The sequence below is a fragment of the Cajanus cajan genome, chromosome 10 (genome assembly GCF_000230855.2).
Source record: "Cajanus cajan strain Asha chromosome 10, NIPB_CcT2T_4, whole genome shotgun sequence".
NCBI classification, from domain to species: domain Eukaryota; kingdom Viridiplantae; phylum Streptophyta; class Magnoliopsida; order Fabales; family Fabaceae; genus Cajanus; species Cajanus cajan.
The window spans coordinates 19,550,169-19,559,413 of record NC_138526.1 but is presented as its reverse complement, the minus strand read 5'-3'; the positions used below and the strand labels follow the sequence as shown (position 1 = coordinate 19,559,413).

At 37.5% G+C, this 9,245-nt stretch overlaps 1 non-coding gene across 1 annotated transcript; it reads left to right on the top strand.

Moving 5' to 3' along the window:
• The first annotated feature begins 6,859 nt into the window (after positions 1 to 6,859).
• LOC145952961 (small nucleolar RNA R71) lies at positions 6,860 to 6,966 on the top strand. Its single transcript, XR_014430466.1, has one exon. It is a non-coding gene; the product is annotated as a small nucleolar RNA R71 (small nucleolar RNA).
• Positions 6,967 to 9,245: the final 2,279 nt, after the last annotated feature.

Below are 9,245 nucleotides of genomic sequence, written 5' to 3'. Positions count from 1 at the left end.
AGACTTCAAGATTCAATTCATCACATTCAGTGTTTTCAAAGACGAACAATTTCATTAAAAATATTTACTTTTCAAACACAAATTCAAGCTGGGATTAACTGAATATGTATATATGCATGATTTTTTTTTTATTTTTTATTTTTTATTTTTTTTTTAATTTTTTTACTTTGCATGAATGAATGAAATGCGTACATCCTCCTAACCCCAAACTTAAAGATTTGCTTGTCCCGAAGCAAAGAGCTAATGAATGCATGATAGATTATTTTGACAAAATTATAAAATGCATGAATATGCAACCAACCCACAACAGAAAGGAATGCTTGTCCCTAAGCATCAGAGTAAAATAAGGAATAAGAAAGATCTCACTGTGGTGGAAAATCATCTGGATACCGTTGAATGTGCCATTGATACATTTGATCAACCATGTAATTATAATGCTGCTGGCGTTCATCCATTTGTTTCAGCCGGTTATCCATTGATTGAATAGCTGCTAGGATAGCAGCATTGTCCACCTCAGGTCCAGGATGTAGAGGGGGTTGTTCAGGAGCTGCTTCCTCATCTGCAGGAGCCGCTTCCTCAGCTGCTGGAGGTAGGTCCTCTAATGGCTCCAGTGGAAACTGCCGTGTAGCCCGGTTCTTCACGGTGTATGTTGGATTTGGTAACTGGTGGTGCACTCCCGACTGGGTTACTACAAAGTAGTATTTATCATCTTCATCTTTCGCAATGCAGTTCATAGAAGAGCAGGTAGCAAAATTAATAGTACGGCTTCCAGGGAGTGGTTCTAACTGGTCCAGCCAAGTGTGATAGCCAAGGTGTTTGGCTATAGTGGTAATGAGGCCGCCATTCACAATCGCACCGTGGCTGGTATTGGAAATACTCTGGAACTGTCGTGCCAAATGACTGCCAGAATCAATAGGCTCCTCTCTGTTTTCCATCATAGCCCATAAAAGTAAAAGGTCGCTCAAACGAACCTTTCCTTCAGAATCACCTCGGGCCAAAACAGTAGAGGCAATAAAGCGGTGCATAATACGGATGGCGGGATGGCGGAAAGCAGAGGAATTACATTTTCCAGCGACCCAATTACTTGTACCTGTCAAACTATACCAAAAAGAACCAGGGTTGAAAGAACTTGGGGTTCTCGTGCTCCCTCCAGTGGGAAATCCAAAAATATTATTGAACTGAGCCAGGGTTAATTCGTGTTCTTGGTTAAACATACGGAAAGAAATCAAACCTTCAGAACAATTTGGCCCAGATAATATTTCCGTGTGGAGAGAGCTCAAGAACTCAAGAACTAGTCGAGGATAAACAACATCATTATGCATGGTAGCAAAGGTTGTCCACCCAATGTTAGTTAACATGAAATTGATATCAGCACGTAAACCCAACTTACGAATAAATGGGAAGTCGAGATACCTGGTAGGATGGATAGTGCGGAAGCGTAATACCTCGTTCCGCTCACGCTGTTCATCGTTCCGATAGAACCTCGGAGGAAGGTGCGGAATTTCACTTGCTTCTTCCTCGTAACTGTGGGTATCGGAAGCGGTGGAGGACGAACCAACGGTACGGGTGCGCTTGGGAGCCATGGATGAACGGAAGGAGTGAATGTGGGAGGAAGAGGGAAGAAGAGGAAGAAGAAGTGAGAAGCTAGGGTTTGGGAGAGAAGAAAAGAGAGAATGGGCAGAGTTCGTAAGTTTGAGAGAAGTGAGAATGTAAAAGGAGGGGGAAAAATATATAAGGGAAAGGGGAATTTCAAAAATCACGGGTTGTATCTGTTGAGCGTCAGCAGGGAATCACGGGCGTGATTGGAAATCACGGCCGTGATTCTCTTTGTGAGTTTTCAAAAATTCAAACAGAGGAGATCACGCCCGTGATTTATAATCACGGTCGTGATTCTCTCTGGGGTTTTCCAAAAATTTTCCAGAGAAGATCACGCCCGTGATTTATAATCACGGTCGTGATTCTCTCTGGGTTTTTCCAAAAATTTTCCAGAGAAGATCACGCCCGTGATTTAGAATCACGGTCGTGATTCTCTCTGGAACTCTGAAATTTTATTTTATTATTATTATTATTATTATTTTTTTTTTTTTAAGAAACTTGAGTAGGTTCCTGAAGAACCATAGAGTATAATTTTTCTAAGTGTTCCCCATGGAAATATAACTTCAATCTCTGTGCATTGACCTTGAATATGTCGCCTTTATCGTTTCTGATTTCTACAGCTCCATAGGGATATACTTTTTGAACTGTAAAAGGCCCTGACCATCTTGACTTCAATTTTCCAGGAAACAATCTGAGTCTGGAATTAAATAATAGCACCGAGTCCCCTTGCTTGAATTCTCTTCTATGTATATGCTTGTCATGCCACCTCTTTGTTCTTTCTTTGTAAATCTTAGCATTTTCATATGAGTCTAATCTGATTTCATCAAGCTCATTGAGTTCCAATTTCCTTTTTTCTCCAGCATCCTTTAGGTCATAGTTGAAGTATTTTGTTGCCCACAAAGCCTTGTGTTCTAGCTCTACAGGAAGATGGCAAGATTTGCCATAAATCAGCCTAAATGGAGACATGCCAATAGGTGTTTTGTAAGCAGTCCTGTAGGCCCAAAGAGCTTCATCTAATCTTAAAGACCAGTCCTTTCTTGTTGTAGATACAGTCTTCTCAAGAATCTTTTTGATTTCTCTGTTGGATATTTCTACCTGTCCACTTGTTTGAGGGTGATAAGGTGTACCAACCTTGTGAGTGACTCCATACTTTTTTAAGAGAGATTCAAACTTTCTTTCAATAAAATGTGAGCCTCCATCACTGATCACAGCTCTTGGGACCCCAAATCTTGGAAATATAATTCTTTTGAAGAGTTTAATGACAGTATTTGAATCACTCGTTTGAGCGGGAATCGCTTCTACCCACTTGGACACATAATCAACTGCAACTAATATGAACTTGTAACCTTTAGAACTTGGGAATGGTCCCATGTAATCTACTCCCCATACATCAAAAATTTCTACTTCTAAAATCCCATTTAATGGCATTTCATGTTTCCTGAATATATTCCCTGATCTTTGGCATTGGTCACAAGAATTTACCATCTTCCAAGTATCCTTAAATAAGTTTGGCCAGTAAAAACCAGATTGTAGAATTTTAGCTGCAGTTTTTGACGTACTAGCATGCCCTCCATATGCGGAAGAATGACATGAGTGAATGATGTGAGGAGCTGCTTCTTCTGAGATACACCTTCTGTAGATACCATCTCTACACCTCTTATATAGGTAAGGTTCATCCCAAATAAAGCTGTTAAGGTCACTAAAGAATTTCTTCTTTTGTTGATAATTAAAGTCTTCAGGAAGGACTCCACATGCTAAGTAATTCACATAATCTGCATACCAGGGACTGTTTTTCACAACAACTGCTAAAAGCTTTTCGTCTGGGAAGCTGTCATTAATAGGGAGTTCCTCCTTTGTTGCTTGGTCTTGTGGAAGTCGAGAGAGATGATCAGCTACTACATTTTCTACTCCCTTTCTGTCCACAATCTCTAAATCAAATTCTTGTAAAAGGAGAATCCATCTGAGGAGCCTAGGTTTAGCATCCTTTTTATTAAAAAGATACTTTAGGGCAGAGTGATCTGTGTAAACAATAACCTTAGACCCCACAAGATAAGATCTGAACTTTTCAAAAGCATAGATGACTGCTAACAATTCTTTTTCTGTTGTTGCATAATTGGCTTGGGCTTCATCAAGAGTCTTGCTGGCATAGTATATAGCATGAACCTTCTTGTCCTTTCTTTGTCCCAATACAGCTCCTATAGCATAGTCACTTGCATCACACATGATTTCAAAAGGAAGGCTCCAGTCAAGAGTTTGCAGAATAGGAGCTGTAGTGAGAGCTTCTTTCAACCTGTAGAATGCATTCTTACAAGAAACATCAAAGTTAAAAGGTACCTCTTTCACAAGTAGATTAGATAATGGTTTAGAGATTTTTGAAAAATCTTTAATAAACCTTCGGTAGAAACCGGCATGCCCTTAGAAACTTCTAACACCTTTAACATCAATTGGAAGAGGCAATTTATCAATTACTTCTATTTTTGCTCTATCTACCTCAATTCCTCTCCCAGATATTAGGTGTCCTAAGACAATTCCTTCTTGTACCATAAAATGACATTTTTCCCAATTTAAGACTAAATTCACTTCAGAGCAACGCTGCAATACTTTAGTTAGATTTAATAGACAGTCATCAAAGGAAATACCATAAACTGAAAAGTCATCCATGAAAACTTCCATCTCTTTTTCTAATAAATCACTAAAGATTGCAGTCATACATCTTTGAAAGGTAGAAGGTGCATTACATAGGCCAAAAGGCATTCTCCTATAATCAAAGGTACCATAGGGACATGTAAAAGTAGTTTTCTCTTAGTCTAATGGATGAATAGGGATTTGATGAAAACCGGAGTATCCGTCCAAATAACAAAAGTATGAATGCATTGCTAACCTTTCAAGCATTTGATCAATAAAAGGTAAGGGAAAGTGATCCTTTCTAGTGGCATTATTTAATTTTCTATAATCAACACACATACGCCACCCAGTCACAGTTCTTGTGGGAATTAATTCATTATTATCATTTTTAACTACTGTCATCCCACCTTTCTTAGGAACCACATGAACTGGACTTACCCAAGGACTATCAGATATAGCATAAATTACCTTAGCATCCAATAATTTCAAAATTTCTTTCTTTACCTCTTCTTTCATCTTGGGATTTAGTCTTCTTTGAGCTTCAACAGAAGGTTTGGATCCTTCCTCCAAGAAGATGCGATGCATACAAAATGAAGAACTAATTCCCTTTATATCAGCCATAGTATATCCAATAACTTTTCTAAATTTTCTCAACTCATTGAGAAGTTTTTCAGTTTCTTTTTCATTTAAAGCTGAATTTACTATGACTGGATAAGTGGAATTAGCCCCCAAAAACTCATACCTTAAAGATGAAGGAAGTGGTTTAAGTTCTAACTTTGGAGAGTTTTCTTCTTGCCAATCTGTTGAAGACTCAAGAAGACTTTCTACTAGAGGATCTTTTTCTTTACACGGGGGACTTGAATCGATCAAGCAAGCATAATTAGGTTGAATCCCCTCAAGATCTATGTGCTTTCCTCCAACTAGAAAATTCTCCAAGGGATCCCTCAAAATAGATCTCATGACTTCTTCCTCCATGTCTTTAGGCAATATATCAACCCTGCAGCAAATATTTTCAAGAGAAGGTTGTCTAACAGATTTAGCAATATTAAATTCCATTGTTTCATCATTAATGGATAAGGACAATTTTCCATGTTTGACATCTACTATCACGCCTGCTGTAGCCAAAAATGGTCTACCTAGTATGATTGGTATTTGTTTGTCCTCTTCCATTTCTAAAACAACAAAATCTCCTGGAATTAAAAATTTACCTATCTTAACTGGAACATCTTCTAAAATTCCTATGGGATATTTTATAGATCTATCTGCTAACTGGATTGACATTGCTGTAGGCTTTAATTCTCCCATATCTAATTTCTTGCAAATTGATAAAGGCATTAAACTGATACTTGCCCCAAGGTCACATAAGGCTTTTTCAAACCTTAGATTTCCAATGAGACAAGGTATAGAGAAACTACCAGGATCCTTAAGTTTTTTGGGCAAATTATGATGGATCAATGTAACAGTCTCTCTATCATCCAATTTCCTTCGGTTAGCTAAAAGATCCTTAAGAAATTTAGCATATGTAGGCATCTGTTGTAGAGCTTCTACAAATGGAATGTTTACATACACTTGTTTGATCATATTTAAAAATTTTTCAAATTGTCTATCAAGTTTAGTCCTTGCTAACCTTTGAGGAAAAGGAATTGGAGGGTGATAAACAGTTTGAGGCTTTGATGAAGATACTTTTTCTTTTTCTAATCTCTCTTTTTCAGGTTTTTCGACCATAGGAGAAGCGTCTTCATCAATCTCAATATTATCATTTTGATTAGACACAGGTCTGTCTAATTTCTTCCCACTCCTTAAAGTAACAGCATTAACATTTTCAGCTGGGTTTGCAACTGTTTTACCTGGGAACTTACCTGGAGAATTGTTTGAACTAGGCATCAACTGTGCAATTTGATTTTCCAGCATCTTGTTGTGGAGAGTAATATTCTCAACCTTGACAGCAAGGTTTTGAATAGAATTTGCCATTGAATCATTGGTCTGTTTTTGATTAGTGACAAAATTCTCCATAAGGTTTTCTAATCTTGAAACACTTTGTTGAATTGAGGGTGTCTGTACTGGATTTCCTTCCCCATTAATGAAGTGATTGGACGGACGGAAATTAGGTTGCTGATTGCTAGTTCCTTGAACTGGGTTATTCTTCCAAGAAAAGTTAGGATGATTCTTCCAACCAGGGTTGTATGTGTTGGAATATGGATTACTCTTCTCTCTTCGAGGAGTGTCATAGAAATTATGAGAAGCTGCCACCTGTTCAGTAGTATCTTCTTTTTCTCCAGTAAAAATTGAGGTACAATCTACTGCAGTGTGCCCTTGTTCCCTACAAAGGTCACATACTTGATTTGTAGCCACTGAATTAACCTTAGCTTTTTCCATCTTGTCTAATCTTTGATTAAGAGTATCAAATTTTGCTAAGAGTAACTCAATATTGTTCACTTCATATCGCCCCGGAGTTCCTTTCCTTGCTGTGACTTCTCTTTCACTGTATTGGCTGTGATTTGAGGCTACATTTTCCAAAATAATCATGCAGTCATTAATAGGTTTCCCCATGAAAGATCCTCCAGCTGCTGAGTCTAATATCATGGTGCTTTGTTGGTCCAATCCTTCAAAGAAAAATTGGATGGTAAGCCAACGGTTGAAGCCATGTTGTGGGCATGCTTGAAGATATCCTTTGAACCGCTCCCATGCTTCATAAATAGTCTCTCCAGTGCCTTGTTGGAAATTAGTGATTTTCTTCCTCAATTCTTTAGTTTTAGAAGGAGGAAAGAATTTCTCTAGAAAAGCTCTTTCACATAATTCCCAAGTTGCTATCTTTTCTCTAGGCACTGTTCTTAGCCACACCTTTGCCTTATCTCTCAAGGTGAGTGAGAATAAGCGGAGTCGCATTCCATCAGAAACTTCATCATCAAATTGCTGGGTCTCACAGATTTCCAAGAACCCCTCTAAGTGGTCATTAGGATCTTCTGATGGTAGTCCTCCAAAGGTGTTCTGTTTGAGCATATTCACCAGAGAAGCTGGTACAGTAGCTCCAGTTTGCATCTCCCCTCCAGGTATCCCACGAGCTACGGGTGCAGAGTAATCCCGAAGCGGTAAATTATCTCGTTGTGCAGCCATGTCAAATTCTCTAGAAAGGTTTCTTTTCCTTCTCAGGAGAGTTCTTTCAATCTCAGGATCAAGTGGTGTTGGTTTCCCAAGACGTAGAGATCTCTTTTGCATTAACCCTAAGGCACTGCAAAAAAAAAAAAGAAAGTGACCCGTGAAATCTGAATTGGAGAAGTAAACACTAAAAAAAAAAAAAATTATTTATTTATTTAATTTTTTTTTATTTTTTTTATTTTTTTTATTTTTAAAAAAAAATTCGAATTAAAATAATTGTAATTTAAATCAAGAGACGTAGTCCCCGGCAACGGCGCCAAAAACTTGATGTGGTGGAAAACCGCAAGTGTACGGTTGTCGTCAAGTAATAAATATCGAATCACAGGGACTACGTGTTTGACCTAGAATTACTAGTATTTTAATTTGAATTTTAAAACAGATTGAATTTTTGTTTTGAGATGATAAGATCAGATTTGATGGTAAAAGAGATAGTAATGCAATTAATGAATAAGATAAAACTTTAAGATAAGATAAGGAGATTTCCGGGAATCTAGGGTTCGCACAAAGAGTTCCAACAATATTGAATTATTATTTTTATTAATTAATTCTATTCCATCTTGAAGGTAGTCTTAACCTAATTTAATCCTTGCACCTTCTCAGGCTACAAGGACGTGTTTAATTAAAATTAATCTCTACTCTCGTGGTAATTACGTTCAATTAAACCCATTAAGATCTTTGTTAATCTATTGCTCCTCGAAAGCTTAAATCAACTCTCGTGATTTAACACTCAAGTCTGTTCCTTTAGGTTCCGATAATTAGGTTCTCCTCTCAGTTCATCCCTAATTATCTATGATTATGAAAATTAAGATTAATTGTTTATCATAATTATAATCAAGTTCTCCTCTCAGTTCATCCTTAATTAATGTTATTATGAAAACAATAATATTAAAGTTCATATATAAAATATAAAAGAACAGATCAAGAATTGGAATAAAATTAAGAAACTGAATAATGCATTAATAAAGAGGTTCTCAGAGGCTAAGCCCTGATCCCAGAAAAAGGGAAACTACTCACAGGAGTTCATAGTAGTTCTCCAAGAAAAGAAAGAATAAAAGAAAAGCAAACCTTAGAGTCGATGGCACAGGCACCCAACCTTCTCCAAGTGTCAAAAACTAAAAAAACTGTCTCCGAAACCCCCAAAAATCCCGTTCTAGGCTAACCTCATCTAATTTATAACCTAAAAGGGTAAAAAGGTAAAACTACCAAGATAAAAATTACAAAGATAAAATAAAAATAAAACATAAAACTTAAAAAGCTGGGACGCGAAGTGAATCACGGCCGTGACTGAGAATCACGACCGTGATCTTCTCTGGAGCACATCTATGAAGGGTCAGTGGCGTTCACGGGTGTGATTGGGAGTCACGGCCGTGATTTTCTCTGGTGAATCACGGGCGTGATTTAGAATCACGGCCGTGATTTTCCCTGTAGCTCAGCATTTCCTCTTTAATTCTTAAATCTTGATCCTGCTCAGAGAAAACACAACACATACCAAGAAAAGCATAAAATAGGAAAATGATATAAAAATTTATTAAAAACATGAAAGATATGCATGATTATGCTATGAATTCTTGTGAATTAAAGTGCTAAAATACGAGTAAAATACACAACATCACAACTCTACATATGTGGTTGGGATTTTTGTCTACTACCTTGTCATCTTTGGGCTTTGCCTATGGTGTAGTTCAGATCTTTGGAGGAAAGATGATGACATTGACCCCTTCTTCCTTTTCTTTACAAAGATTTTCTAGGGATTGTAGCTCGTTGAGACCTTCGCTATCTTCCTGCTCTTTAGACCTTGCTCAACCCTCTTGCCTATAGTGACTATGTCAACAAAAAAGGTTGAGGTGTTCCTTATCATCTTGTCATAA